Source organism: Artemia franciscana, chromosome 1 (genome assembly GCF_032884065.1).
Source record: "Artemia franciscana chromosome 1, ASM3288406v1, whole genome shotgun sequence".
In the NCBI taxonomy this organism is placed as follows: domain Eukaryota; kingdom Metazoa; phylum Arthropoda; class Branchiopoda; order Anostraca; family Artemiidae; genus Artemia; species Artemia franciscana.
Window position 1 is genome coordinate 46,398,481 of NC_088863.1, and position 15,374 is coordinate 46,413,854.

General features: G+C 36.1%; 1 protein-coding gene and 1 long non-coding RNA gene across 5 annotated transcripts in view; one reads left to right on the top strand and one right to left on the bottom strand.

Annotated features, from left to right (window-relative positions):
- Positions 1-4,155, bottom strand: part of LOC136030505 (uncharacterized) — a 44,144-nt gene extending 39,989 nt beyond the window's left edge. Inside the window, exon 1 of one of the 4 annotated variants that reach the window (XR_010618321.1) lies at positions 4,025-4,155. The gene's annotated coding sequence lies outside the window, so the exon portion shown is untranslated. The remainder of the gene's footprint in view (positions 1-4,024) is intronic. The other 3 variants (XR_010618320.1, XM_065709530.1, XM_065709528.1) reach the window with 3 other exon arrangements.
- The window catches only part of LOC136030606 (uncharacterized), a 311,523-nt gene that overhangs the window by 48,884 nt on the left and 247,265 nt on the right, over positions 1-15,374 (top strand). The gene's annotated exons all lie outside the window — the stretch shown is intronic.

Here is a 15,374-nt window from a genome sequence, read left to right on the forward strand (position 1 = left end):
CACACAAAATTCACCAAGGCACAAAACAAGCTGGGAAACCTCACCAGAAAACTCTACGAAAATCTGGAGTCCAATCTTGCCAAAGAAAGTAAGACAAATCCTAAAAAATTCTGGAATTATGTCTCTAGCAAGAACCACTCCCGTCGAACTATCTCCAGACTGGTGAAACCCTGTGGCACTACTGTAACCAACATAACTGATGTAGCAAACGAACTAAATAGGCACTTTGCTTCAGTTTTCACTTGTGAACCAGAAGGCCCCCTGCCAAACTGCCTGGGCTATGAAGCCCCCACAACAATGGAGCAAGTCAGCATCGACCCCTCCAACATCCTCAAAATCTTGACACAAATAAATCGGCTGGACCAGATCACTTACACCCAAGACTGCTGAAGGAACTGGCAACCATCATCGCAGGACCACTGTCTGACCTATTCCAAAAGTCTATTAATGCCAAATCTGTCCCATCTGATTGGAAAACTGCTTTTGTGACCCCAATATTCAAAAAAGGCAGCAGACTTAAAGCAGAAAACTACAGACCTATAAGTCTCACATCAGTAGTCGCAAAAACCCTTGAAAGAGTGGTCAATGATGCAATACTGGAACATCTGAAAGTCAACAATATCCTATCCCCTAATCAGCATGGGTTTCAACCAGGAAAGTCAGTTGAAACAAACTTACTGGAAACATATGACATCATTACAGATTTGCTTGACAAAGGATTACCAGTGGACCTAGTTTTACTAGACTTTGATAAAGTCCCACACAAAAGGCTAAGAGAAAAGCTTACTGCTGCCCAGTTACACCCCAACCTGGTTGATTGGCTTATGGACTTCCTGTCAGGACAAACCCAGAGTGTCAGGCTATTTGGTGTTGGAGGTGAAAAGATCTTTTCCGAGCCCTGTGATGTCATCAGTGGAGTACTGCAGGGAACTGTTCTTGGTCCTACACTGTTCAACATCTACATCAACAATATATTCAGCGAGGTGGAAAACAACTTGTCTCTCTATGCTGACGACTCAAAGCTATTTGGAGCAGTGAATGTAAAATCCCTGCAAACAGATGTCCAGAAAATCCAGCTGTGGGCAGACAAATGGCTCTTATCATTCAATATAAGCAAATGCAGCACGCTACACTTTGGATCCTCAAACCCATGCACCCAATACCATATGCATGAACATGCCTCCAACTCCAATTCACCCATCAAGACCAGCACAGAGGAACGCGACCTTGGGGTCATTGTTGACAGCCTTCTCAAGTTCCATGCCAACACCATCAAGAGCGTGTCCCAGGCCAACACAAACTTAGGTCTGATCAAAAGAACAGTTACCAGCAGATCCCCACTAGTTTTCCTGAAACTTTACAAGGCACTAGTCAGACCCGTTTTGGATTTTGGCATGTGCGCTGCCTTCCCAACATACAAAGGAGATGTCAGGCTAATTGAGGGAGTCCAGAGGAGAGCAACCAAGGCCATCACAAACCTTGGAGACAAACCTTATCAAGATCGTTTACGGGCTCTCAACCTCCCTACCCTTGTGTACAGGCGCAACCGTAGCAACATGATGATGACCCGCAAATTGCTGAATTCATCATATGCCAAGATCCTGCCCATCCACCCAGGCCCCCCACAGTGCACCAGAGGACACTCAAAGAAGCTGTTCAAGCAGTCAGTCAGAACCAGGGCCAGAAAAAGTTTCTTCACCAACAGAGTTGTCAACCCCTGGAATGAACTGTGCAAAGCAACAGTCTCAGCCCCCACCCCCGAAGCATTCAAGAAGGCACAGGATAAAGAGTGGGCCATGAAAGACTGGAAGTATGAGTGGGACATTCCATCCTGCTCATACCTGCTATGAGACATCACCGATTCAACTCAGGAGCATTCAACAGATCTACAGATCTTAATTTGCTCCGAAGTGCAAATTAAGGTAATTAATTAAGGTAAATACTGCTGCTTTTACAATTTAAAAAAATAATGTTTGTTAGTAAATAAAATATGTTTGAAATGTTTCCACTTTTCTCACTTTCATAAATAAAAAATTATCAAAGCTTTTTGGGAATAAATATCAGTTTATGTCAATTAGACTGTCCATGGCCATTTGTTTTGTTGTTTTTTTCAGTAAAGTGCAAATTGTGTTCTGGTCTTGAGAAGACATCAGGGTTATCAGCCCAACTAATGTTAAATTTTGCTTGTTTTGACTTTGACATGGCTATTTATTGTAATTTCTGTTTGTTTCAAGTTTTATTTATTTATTGATAGTGATTTGTGGAAGTTTTATGCTTGGAAGATTATTTGACTTTACTTTTACTAATGCTTGGCTTAATGGAGCTCTATATTTTTCTTCAAAAGCTTGTTTTGTGTAAAAAAGGTTTTTTTTTTAAATTAATAATAAAACATTAGAGCTGTATGACCTTTTCTATAGGCAATGCTATAGTGTTGCCTCTGATTGATCTGTTGCTAAGTTGTTTACTCTACATACACTTGGAGATATCTAGTTTAGCCTAAGTGAGATTGCTGACTATAAGATAAAAAAAAAACATGATGTTAAATGAGCAACATCATTGATGTAGGGACATGCCTAAGAAAGTTGAACCCAAATAAATCAGTAGGACTTGATGGTGTACACCCTATGCTTCTAAAAGAATTGCATGTTGAACTGTTGGACCCACAAGCTCTACTTTTTTAGAAATCTCTAGATGAAGAGTCTATCCCACAAGATTGATGCACAGCAAATATAAACCCATGCACAAGGGTAGTAGTAAAGAGGATACAAGTAATTACAGAACAATAAGCATCACCTCTGCAATTGAGAAGCTTCTAGAAGGCATTGTCAACACTATAATCATGACATACTTAAAAAACAATACTATATCTTTATCATGTCATCATGACTCTAAGTCTAGTCAGTTGGTTGAAACAAACTTGATTCATACTTACAAGTATGTTGCCAATATTATGGACCAGAAGTCCCCTGCTGACATTATCTTATAGGATTTGGCAGACATTTGACAAAGTCTGCCATAAAAGACTTCAAATCAAGCTCCAATCAAGCTATTAGGGCAAAGGAGGATGTAGTAAAGTGGGTGAAGCAGTTCCAAACAGATAGAAAAAAGATAGTTAAAATATTTAGAAGCAATGGAAGGACATTCTTCTCTGAGATGGCTGCTGTTGGAGGTAGTGTCCCCCAGGGCACAGTACTAGGTTAGAATCTATTAAATATCTGGAATCATCATGGGAAGGCTGCACTGTCAGTTAAGTGAATGTTAGGCTATGTTTGAAAAGAATGCAAAATAACCAATATAATTTGGTAACCTACTACCCATATTATGTTAGGATATTTGCTAAAATTCTAGTCAATTGACTTCATGCTATCTCAGAAAGGGTTTAGGTTAAGAAAATGAAACTTTCAAGGATGAATCTACAGACTAAAGTATGTCCTGGGAAGGTATTTTGAAGCAACTACCTCTACTCCTTCTCCCTCTAGAGGGCCCTGACATTTGATGACCTTTTAAAATGTGTGTTATAAAAGTGAAACCATGCAAAATAGATCTTCTGCTTAATTGAAGTAAAACAAAATTGTTTTCAGCTTTACAACTTTGCTTAATTCCATTTTAAAAGATTTTAATGATATGCAAATACACTTCCTAAATTAAAAAAAAACATTGATATGGCTCAAAATTCTACTCAAATAACAGGAATTGCATTTTCAGAACTAAAGACAGAGAAAAATCAACTTTTAACTGAAAATTAAGGTAAATGTTGTTTTGTCAAAATTTGAATAGGTAAAGACCTGTCATGTAGGCAAATTTCAGGGCCCTCTAGAGGGAGAAGGAGTGGAGGTGGGTACTTTAAAATACCTTCCCGGGACATACTTTAGCCTGTAGACCCATCCCTGAAAGTTTCATTTTCCTAGCCTAAACCCTTTCCGAGATAGCAAGAAGTCAATTAAATAGGATTTTACCGGATATTTTTTTACAAAGGTGACCAAACACTAAATATTCATCGTTACTTCTTTTAAAGATAACCTACCTATGATAAACACTTTCCTATCTAATCCAATATATTTTCTTCTTCTTCTTATCTGAATGCATTGGAAACACCGTTGTACTTTGAGCCGTTCCAGAGAGATTTGATTCGCCTTTTAACAAGCTGTGATTTGTGCTGACTGGCCTGAGATTAACCATAATGTATTTCTGCTTAATACTCCATTGCGCTCCTTAAATTGTGTTCCCGGTACTAGGCTTCGTTTCCCGTGGTAAATTCCTCCCAAAAAGTACTTCCCCCGGAAAATTCTAACCTGCAGAAAACTCCACTTCCCCTCCCCCTCTGAAAAATTTCACCTACATCTAAAATTCAGCAACCCCAGAAAAAGCATGACAAATAAAAAAAACCGTTTTGGAAGGTTATAACTATATTCCAAAATGAAATACAGAATATATGGCGTGGCACAGTGGTCGGTAGCTTATGATCCATGGGGTGCCTTACATAAATTCAATTTGATTTTCTAGGATAGTTATGAAATTTAGAAGCACTTTATAATTGTTTACTTAATAATTGTTTTCTTACTCTTCAATCAAACAATTGAAAATGAGTATTTCACAGACTGAGACATCCCTTTGATATTTACATTGTGGTTAATTTTAACCTGGACTCGTAAAAAGCTGCGCCTCTTTGCGTCCTATACCATATTTCGTTTTTTGTGTGTATTTGGAGAGATGATTTATCATAGCAGGGTAAGATAAGGGCTAGAAACGGGGCCGTGGGGTGATATCAAATCTAATGGCAAACTTATTAGACTTTTCGAAGTATTTGAGCAAAATGGTTATCTCAAAATTTTGATTCGTCATGATTAGGTCTGAAGGAGGATCGAACAATAGAAAAGGAGTTGAGAAGAGGCGAATTGCCCTCCAGTAGCTCTAGACCCTTAAAAGGGCACTAGGACTTCCAATTTCCATTTGGATTAGCCCACTCCCACGTTTCTAAGATAGCATTTTGATTATTGCTTTGATAACTCCAGCCCTAGAAACACAAAAAAGAGAAATAAAATAAAATGTCAAAATATATCGTAATGAATATTCTTCACCTCATATTTTGCCTATGTTTGGAAAATAAGTAGATAAATCAAAAAGTCAATATTTTCTTCATTATTTGTATTTGCCATGCTCTCTCTGTGTCTGCTCAATTTTAGATGTGGGGGGAATTTTTTTTTGGGGGGGATATCCGCTGCGATGAAATTTCCGAGGGGCTTTCCACTTGTGAAATTTTTCAAAGGGGTGGGAACAAGCTAGACCCTTTAAGACCTGTTATATTTTGACAACTTGGATGCACCAACTCTTCTGAATTAATTCCGCAGTAGCAGCCTTACAACTACTGCTACTACCATTGCTACTACTTTTAGTACGACTCCCACTGTTATTACTGCTACTACTACAACTAATGCTATAGTTATTTTAAAGCTAATAGTATTAAAATGAAATTTTAAGAAGATGTTAACTGGAATATTGAACTAAATCAAAACACACTATGTACATGCAGACATACACTCATACTAAATTTAGTAATAGTCATACTTAGACTCTTATTATTACTACTCCTGCTCATACTACTATTACTATTACTACCACTGCTTCTTCTAAGGTTAAGTGTATTAAGGTGTAACTTAAAGGGGAAAATCAGAAGGGTGATGAGCTTAATCAAAGCGCAGAATATGTTTGTTGGTTGTCTAAATGGCGTAAAAGTAATATCCAAGGAGCAATTTAGACCGTAGAACTAAGTTAACACTTTCCTGCCGTGTTAAGAAGCATGTTGAACTAACCTAAAGGCACTATGAGCCTGTTATAACTGCTGCTATTGCTAAGGGTATTAGACTAAAGTTTCTGGGCAACTATACTGCCACTAGTGTTTCTACCCCCTACCAATACTGCTGCTACTATTGAACTAAATCAAAATAATTAAAGTGTATCCAATTTGTCAAAATGACATTGTACCTCAAAAATGGCATAGGGTATTTTTGGGATCTTAATTCCCAAATCAGTAGAAATAAAGATAGATGGTATGGTACCCTATCCTACATATATTTGGTATGAGAAAAAATAGTAACGGCTACATGTTGTTGCAACTTTATTAAATTGAAACTATTAGGAAAATTTTAAACGTGTGTCCAATTAAATTAAAACACTTTCTTTGTATATAGATTGTCAAAGGTTTGCATTGATGACCGTGAAGCAATAAGACAATTAATTAATATGTCAACCATTTTCATATCTTACGACCGGAAGGGCCTATCGACAATCTTATGCGAAGCTAACCCTTTGAATCACATAAACTTGTTTTCTACTATGTATATTGTTTTAGTTTGTACAAACGGGTATTCCCCATCCCCAAGCTCAAAAAGAGTTACAAATGTTATGACAATTCAAGAACTAACACCCAAACATCGACTAGGGTTATCAAGATGAAATTTTCTGAGATTGTTAGAGAGGTGAATGACGAATTAAATCCATAGATTATTTTTACCTGGAGTTTCAGTAAAAAGTAAATAGCAATATCAAAACTAAAATTATACATTTTAATATCTTAAAATGAAAAAATCTAACATTTTGAAAACATTGGATATTTTTAACCTCCTCCACCCCGTTCAAAAAGTTCTATAGATGTCATGAAAAGTCAATAATTAATATTCAAGGAAAGAATAGAAATCTCGACATGAAAACTTCGGGGGGATGACGGGAATGTTTTTATAATTCAATCCATGGATTAGTTTGAAAAATTAGAGAAAGTCAAACAGTATGATAAAGCCTTCAAACTTTAGAAGGGTTAGCGCCCTAAGAAGAAGTTACATAACCTAAATCCGTTCAATCCAAAAAATAATTTAAAAAATAGAAAAGTTTTAAATTATAAAAAAAAAACTTGAGAAGAACGGTCTAACTCTTAAACTGTAAAAATTCAGCACCCTAAGATTGAGCCACATAATCTAAACCCGAAATTGAAGAATAATAAAAAAAAAATTTGCTAGCATAAACACAAGTCTTGTCTTGTGTATCAATAGCTCAAATCAAAAGTTGCAATTTGCGAGTTCCAACGCGTAAATAGATCGCTTCCGAACTATGTTTTAAAAGAAGGTAAAACTATGTTTGAAAGAAACAAGATAAAGTGTCTCTAAAGCATATTTATGTGTCTGGAAAATTCTATACGGGGATGATTACAAGTTTAAACAGAATAGGAACAGCGCCTACCATTTCTGCAGGATCTATTATACATAATGGAGCTACTCTAACGGAAGTTCAAGAAACTCGATATCTAGGATTTGTTGTAGACAATAGACTCAGCTGGAAAAAACATAGTGATTTGATGCTCATTTGGTAGACCGCAGCTTAGACATTGAAAATAGCTGCAAAGCAAGAAGGCTTGTAAAATTCGAGATTTTGGAGTTTGGCTTTTGTTTCTTTGTGGTGTTCTGACCAGTAAGGTGTGGTGATGACCATTTATCATAGTGTGGGTGTGTTGGGGTTATGGACCCAGAACTAATTATAACATAAATCTGATTTTGTTTTTCTTTTATAATTTCTATTTCTTTTCAAGCTGATTCCTTTCTTCCGCTGGAAATTTTCTTACAGATGTCAAAACTAGCTTAATAATTGAAATTCAAAAAATCCACAACTGGGGATAATTTACTCAATCGACTAGACAGAATTCTGGGCACCGTCTGGTTCAGTAAGGTCAACATTTATAAGGAAATTGTAATCCTTTTGGCGGGGTGTGTAACTCCAGGTCACTCCTCGTTTTGATTTTCTAGAATACTAGAAGGTTACAAACCCCTGTAAGTATATGAAGAATATTTTGATTTATTTTTTCAGTTTTTTTTTGTGACTTAGTATCAATAGTAAGTTTCTATGGTTGTATTTCCGACTATGTGTTATTTCCTAGTAGAGCCTGCAGCGTTAGGGTAATGTGATTTATATCAGTTTTGTATTTCTGGGTGTATTAAGCTCCCAAGTAGAGATGGGTATACCTTGAGGAAGAAGGTACCTAGAAGTACGGCATTGTAGATAAAGTGGTTTTTGTCATATGTGAATTTTACCCATTTGGATTATGCTTGCGGCAAAGACCCCCTCTCAAAACTGCTCCAAGTGTGGCAGTATGTTATAGCTATTGAGTTGTATCAGTTCAAGTTAGTCCTAACTTGGAGTGTTTCTGAGAGTCTTTTTATCCACAGGTATTCATAGTGTGTTTTTCAGTAATACTACGGACACCTCCAACGTTAGATGGTTTTCAGAGTAAACGTAAAAATTTCATCTCTATATTAGACGGTATAAAACATGTGTCCTCTGAAAAGTTGATTCTCTAAAATTGAAAAGAAATGTCGTCAAATTCCGTCAAAAGTCATGAAAAAACTGGTGTATTATAAATTACTAAAAAGACAGGCTTTTTTACCGTTAAAAAATATGAGAGTATTTTTATGCTACAATCAATTCATTATCAACAACAACAAAAATTAACCAACAAACGTGTATTTTTAAAATTGAAGTATAATAAGACAATTTTGAAAAAACTAAATTATTGACAATATGGTACATCCTTGTCTAGATTTCAGCTACAAAAGAGCCAAAGGCTTTTTTCTGTGAGTGGCTTAAACAGACAGACTCCATTCTTGACTATTTGCAAGAAATTACTCCAATCCACTTGAGAATTGGGTGAGGCTGTAGGGGGAGGAAAAAACCTTGGTACAAAGTAACACAATTTAAAAAGTAAAATCAACTTCTGTGTCCAACCTACCATAATGCCAATTACCTCGATCCACCTTGAATTTGATGAAGACACAGCAATCGGCAAAAAAAACTTTAACCAAGAAATTTTCGCTTATGGGTTATACGGTTGAGGAACTAGCAGGAATCAAAGTACTAAAAATCAATAGTTTTTCAAACTATGGAACTTTGAAGCCTTTTACTGCCTGGATCCTAGAGGTCTTGGGTCCTAAATTTGTTGGAAATGTCACTCTGGCTATAGGCTTAATTTTAGCACTTTGGTTGGAGGGGAAGAGGGGGTTCACATCCAATGGCTTTGGGGGATACCTTTCATAAAAAAGTGAGGTGTTCTGGGGGCCCTCCCATGGAAAATTAATGAAAGATACAAGTCTAAACGTGTTCTTAAGCTGTCTGAAAACTTGTGTAGAAACTATTATGGGAAAGTATTTTATAATGGATACCAAATGCAAAACATTAGAAAAGTAAAAATCATGCGGTCTAAATCTTCAGAAGCAAATTTTCTCCAAAAAGTAAGTAAAAGAAAATGCTATTTAGAAAAGACACTATTCGTTCAATTGAAAAAGATACTACACAACACATTATAAAGAATGCACATCAAACAAAATAAAGTTAAGGTGGCAGTCATGCATCCTCTCCTGTCCACAGCCTACCCTATGAAAGCTCAAACAAAACTGGTGCTTGCCTCATTTTCGGCCTGTTGACGTTAATTAAATAAAAATTCAATTAAAAATGCACCACTTAATCTAGTCCAATTTTGCGTTTTGACAAACAAAATAAACCTGGCTACAAATAAACCAGTTTTAAAGTTTCTTTTGTCCCCCCTCCCTGAAACCCTACCCCTAACAAAAATGTTCTTTGGGGTGTTTGATTTGATTTTGATGTTTTGGACCAGTTTGACTTGTCTCAGAGAGTTCAAAAGTGGAAAGGAATAAAAACTCAGCGAATTTTTCCCTGATTGCGATCTTATATATATTATGCGGTCTCTACCTACTAAAATATGTTTAAAGGTCAGTCTTCTTTTTTTTAAATCTGGTGAAAATCTGGCAGCGATGTGGTGAAATTTGCGAGTTCGCCTCCCCCCCCCCAGTGAAAAGAAGCTTGGGACCACCCTGGCAGATGTAGTAGTAGTAGTAACAAAATACATAGAGTTCCTTTTTTATAGTTTAATATCCCTCTTAATAGGTCACGAAAGTTTCAACTTAATACTCTAAGTTGTTCCTGATCAATTACTCATACATCCTATTGGCCACTTGAATGCACAAAGTGTGTTTTTATTTAGTTCAACCTATCCTCTTTAAATATTCCCTGAAAGTGTCAGAAGATATCCTTAGCCCTCACAATTTAAACCATACTAACCAATATTTAAAATACAAGATATACTTGCCTTTTTTGATCATTTGATAATCATTTCCTGAAAGTTCCAACTTAATACCCTAAGTCATTTCAGAGATACACCTTTTTGACAGCCCGCAGGCACATATTGTGTTTTGATTTAGTTCAACATTCCCCTCAACTGTCCCTTGAAGCTTCATCTGAAATCCCTTGACCGTTTTGCACACGAAGTTCAAACACACCCACAGCTTGCTCCAGTAGAAAATGGGCTTAGATTCACACACATCCATAGTTCAGGCAACAGGTGATTTCCCTTTCTGGATTTCCCTATATCTCAGACTTCAGATCATCTGCCGATCAGAAACCCTTTCCCTGTCGTAGTAACCCCAACTGAACCTGTCACATCAAACAGTACTAGCAAGTGGCATGAAATCTGTGACTGGGGCAAAAGTGACCTGACACCTTTTCAAAGCGTAAGTGATGCTATCCTTGGAAAAAAAAAGTATCTTTCCAGCTACTGTCTCAGAGGTCTGGCATTAGTGTTTCTGAAAGTCAGATTTTATTCAACTCGTATTATACTGAAATTTTGCATACCCTATGCGTTACTGAAAAGGCAAGTGTACCGTATGGGTTGGAGAAGAAAAGCCTCACTGGACAAGCAATCTAAAGCTCGCCAAGTCGTGTGCCAAGTCAAAATTCTGGTTCCATATTTGGAAAGAGTGTGGTATGTGGCGTACCGGTGTAGTGAACGATCTCTGCCTTTATACAAAGAGACACTTTGTGAAAGGTCCGAAACGACATCAAGCAAATTTGGCCTTGAATGCAGTCTTGAAAGTGTGTATGAGAAGGAGCTTGTTAAATGCTTGCTCAAGTCTAGCAATGACCTTAGTTTATAGGCTTCGTAATATTTCTAAGCTTCGTAAAAAAAAAAAATCCACAGTATTGATGGCATTTGTGCAATACATCTTCAAGCTTGCATCCCTTCTTTGGTTATGAGCTTGAAACTGCTTTATTAAAGAATTTTTTGCTCGGAATCAGTCACAGATTTATTTACCACTGGTAAAATTAGCCCTGTCCTTAAAAAGGGAAAACCTTCCGACTAGTGCTCTTCATTCAGACCGATTATTCTTTTCCCCATATTTTACGAAATATTTGGACTAATGATTATTGATGAAATTACGACAAAACATTTGTTCGTCGACGAGCCAGTCTATTTGTCTCTTGGTACTCATGTCGTTCACGAACAAGATCACCTTACTTACCTTTGAGTGGGAATTTGGAAAAATTCGCGTGCAACACGGACACAGTTGATTTTTATTTAGAATGGGAGTAGAAAAACTTATGCCCTTTAAGCTGCTATAAAGCTTAGGTTAGTCGTCGTATTCTAGGACCTCTTTACAAAGCTTCTGTAGTCCCATATTCGCTTGCTCTTTCGCCTTATTGGCAGCCTTTCACTCACAGTGATATTGCTGATAATAGAGAACTTTTTTACAAATATACGAAATACCTACTTCGGCTTCCCCTTATGACTGGCAATACCACTGTATCGACCGGATATGGAGTCATTGGTCCCTTAGATACTATATGAAAAGAAACTGAGTCGTTTTGAAATCGCCTACCACTCCTAAATCAACATTAAATGACAATTTTTCTTAACTTGGGTGTTTTCTTTGTCAAAACATGTTTAAAATTGTTGGTTACTATCGTCAAGAGTTCACTTTTTACTTGGTAGCTCCGGTAACCAATATACGAAACCTAGAGTTTGATCTCAGCTGCAGCAGGCCACTGCTGGGTTGGGGATTCGATTCCGGTGATGAGATTTTGCAAAAATGTCTGTATCATAATCCAAACTGAAGAAGAAAGGCTCTTGACAGTCAAAGATACTTTTAAATATTGTTCAGTCTAGGTATGGGTAGCAACTAATTTCTTGTTAAATCTTTTAGGACTAAGAGTGCAAAGTACTAGCCATAGTCCTAATTGTCTTACTGTAAGTTTGGACTAGACCATTTGTAAAGTAAGTCTTTTTTCCTTGGCTTTTTTTCCTCGACCCGTCAGATATTTTTATATAATGTCCTTATTAAGTTTTGCAGGAATACCTTCTTCGTTACCTTCTTTGGTTTTTTCTTATGCATTCAAATCAAGCCGCGAAATCATTTCGTATAAATAAAAAACAAAACAGGAATGTACACAAAATTTAGTTTAGAGCTTTTTTTAGAAAAGAAAAATCCGCTAATGCCCCAGCAATTATACTAGCTAAGCTAAAATAAAAATAAAATGGTTTCTAAATTTGCAGGTAAAAATGAAAACGGATGATAAAAATAAATATGGTTAATGCAAAATATAAAAATAAAAGGGAATACTTCGGTTAGGGCACCACTAGCCAACGCATTCAGGTTGAGAGTAGTGAGGCCTCTCTGCTTCAAAAAACACACATTGCCGCTACTCCTTTCTCCCTTTAAGTTGGAAGATCACCCCCTCAAGACACGGGTGTTATGGGTTTTCAAAGAGATGCAGGGGTCTTTTACATCATAGGGAATGTTTCCTTAAAGACGCAGGCGCTGATTACCAAACAGTTTCTTTTTAAAAAGCTTACGAGGGCCAGGGAAAAAACCTTTAGGATCTCTAAGATTGTTACGTAATAGAAAATCTTTAAAGGGTTTTAAGACTTCTTTGCCCCAGAACTTCATTGAATAATCTTTTAAAACCTAAAAGACCCCGCCAAATCTAGATTTCCCTTTAGAAAACTTCAGGGGGCTACCCCTCAAATAAGGCATAGTCCCTAGACCATCCCGATATATTCATGATTTTCTGTCATTTCGTGTTAGCAAATACTCCGCTATTTTCAAAGAGAAGAACTGTTAGAGACTGAAGAACTGTTAGAGACTTATGGAAAAAAGGCTTGTTGATAACCCGTTATTTCCAGGAAAATAGAAACGTCATCTGCTACTATTCTAATGGGAAACTGAGTAATTCCATTTGTCTCTGGGGGTATAAAAACGGCTATTAGAAAATTTCATTAGTCTTATGTAAGATTTTGAGTGTGAAACATCTTTCTAAAATGGACACTCCCTGAAATTTTAGGGGAAATTTGGTTTCCACCTATACGCTGGTGAGTTTCTCTCTTTCTATATACCCTCACCAAAAAAGGTGTACATACCCAAATTTGAGTTGATATAACTGTCTATATTAGATAAACACCTAAAAACCTCGTCCAACCTGCTATTATACGGTTCTCACAATGACAAATTAATCGTATTTTTATCACGTCAAATATATGCTTTTCCACCTTTGCACTTTCAATATGCTCTTCTGCTAATTGAAGTCTATTCTAGCAAGGATACGATTAACAGCCGTCAGACATTTGTGCAACCTTTTATGATACCCCACCGTAAGGTAGAGGCTTACTTTTCAGCAAACAACTGCATGGACCAAGCTTCAGTTAATTACTAAAAGGTTAGCTTTTAAAAGTTGCTCTCGTCTGAAAATTTCACCCTAAACAAATTGAATTCTACCACAAAACGGTTACATAAATATATTTTATTTCGGCATTAAATGCTGGCACGACTAATATTCTTTCAATACACCCAAAATAGCAAACAAGTGTCCTTTCTTGATCATAATATCAATTTATTGGAAAGGTCCCCCCTAGTTGGAAACCCTGAATTATAATAATTGTAAGAACGGGTTATCGGATGTCAAAGAAATTTGATATTTAGAAGGATATTGTGTCTCAGAGCTATTATTTTAAATCTCGAATAGATTTGGTGACATTGGGGGGGGGAGAGTTGGGAAGGGGAAACCTAAAGCTTGAAAAACACTTAGAGTGGAGGGATCGGGATGAAACCAGGTGGGAGAAATAAGCACAAGTCATAGATAGATGATTGACATAACTGGAACGGATCCGCTCTTTTTGGGGTAGTTGGGGGGGGGGGGGGTAATTCTGAAAAATTACCCTTTTACACTAATGTTAAGACTATTTCTCTAAATTCTAGTTTATTAAACAGTATAAAACTTCAGTGTAAAGAGCGGGGCATTGAGAAGTGAACAGCCCCTTTCATACATGGAGTAATTTCCGTTCGTTTTAAGTTTTAATGTCGCTCCTTACTTTCATTTAAAAAAACACCCCAACAGCTAGTATAATATAAAAATAAGATGTCTGTGTGTCTGTCGAGTGACTGTCCGCATATGACGTCTGAATTATTTCATCACATACCAATTCAAAAACGAATGTATTCAAGGCGAAATAGCTCAGTTATATAACTACCTGTGTTGGCGCAGTAGGTTTGACATTAGCGTGGTAATACAGGACCCAGAGATCGAACCATGCTGCAGGAATGCACTACAGGGCCAACGCAGGGACCTTAGTAGTCAAGAAGCGTCACTAATCCGATACAAATACAGTAGCTCAGTTGGTAAAAAGTTATGTTCCAGGTTCTAGGTCCGAGAGGGTCCAGGTTCGAACCTTGGCTTTAGTATTAATGCAAAAGAAGAAAAAACTAAAAAAAATAAAAACTACAAAAAAAACTAAAAAGAAAAAACTAAAAAAACTAAAAAAGCTAAAAAACTAAAAAAACTAAAAAAGAGTAAAAAACTAAAAGCTAAAAAAGTAAAAAAAAATACTAAAAAAATAAAAAAAAAGTAAAAACTACGAAAAAACTAAAAAGAAAAAAACCAAAAACTAATAAAAGCACTAAAAAAACTAAAAACTGAAAAAGAAAAAAAAAACTGAAAAAACTGAAAAATAAAGGAGAAAAAGAAAACTAAAAAAAATAAAAATAAAAATAAAAAAAACTAAAAAAGGTAAATGTATTCAAGCCGAAGTAGCTGAGTTGGTACAGCGTTATGTTCCAGGTTCTAGGTCCAAGAGGTTCCAGGTTCGAACCTTGGCTTTAGCATTAATACAAAAGAAGAAAAAAAACTAAAAAAGAAAAAAACTAAAAAAAACTAAAAAACAGGTAAAAACTAGTAAAAAAACCATAAAAGCAAAAAAACTAAAAAAAAACTAAAAAAGGGTAAAAAACTAAAAACTAAAAAAGAAAAAAAAGAAAAAACAAAAAAAGGGTAAAAACAGGAAAACCTAAAAAGAAAAAAAAGGACTAAAAACTAATAAAAAACTAAAAACTAAAAAAGAAAAAAAAAGGAAAAAAACTGAAAAATAAAGGAGAAAAAGAAAACTAAAAAAATAAAAATAAAAAAAAACTAAAACAGGTACAATCTACAAAAAAACTAAAAAGAAAAAAGAAGAAAAGAAAAACCTAAAAAATAGGTAAAAACCAATAAAA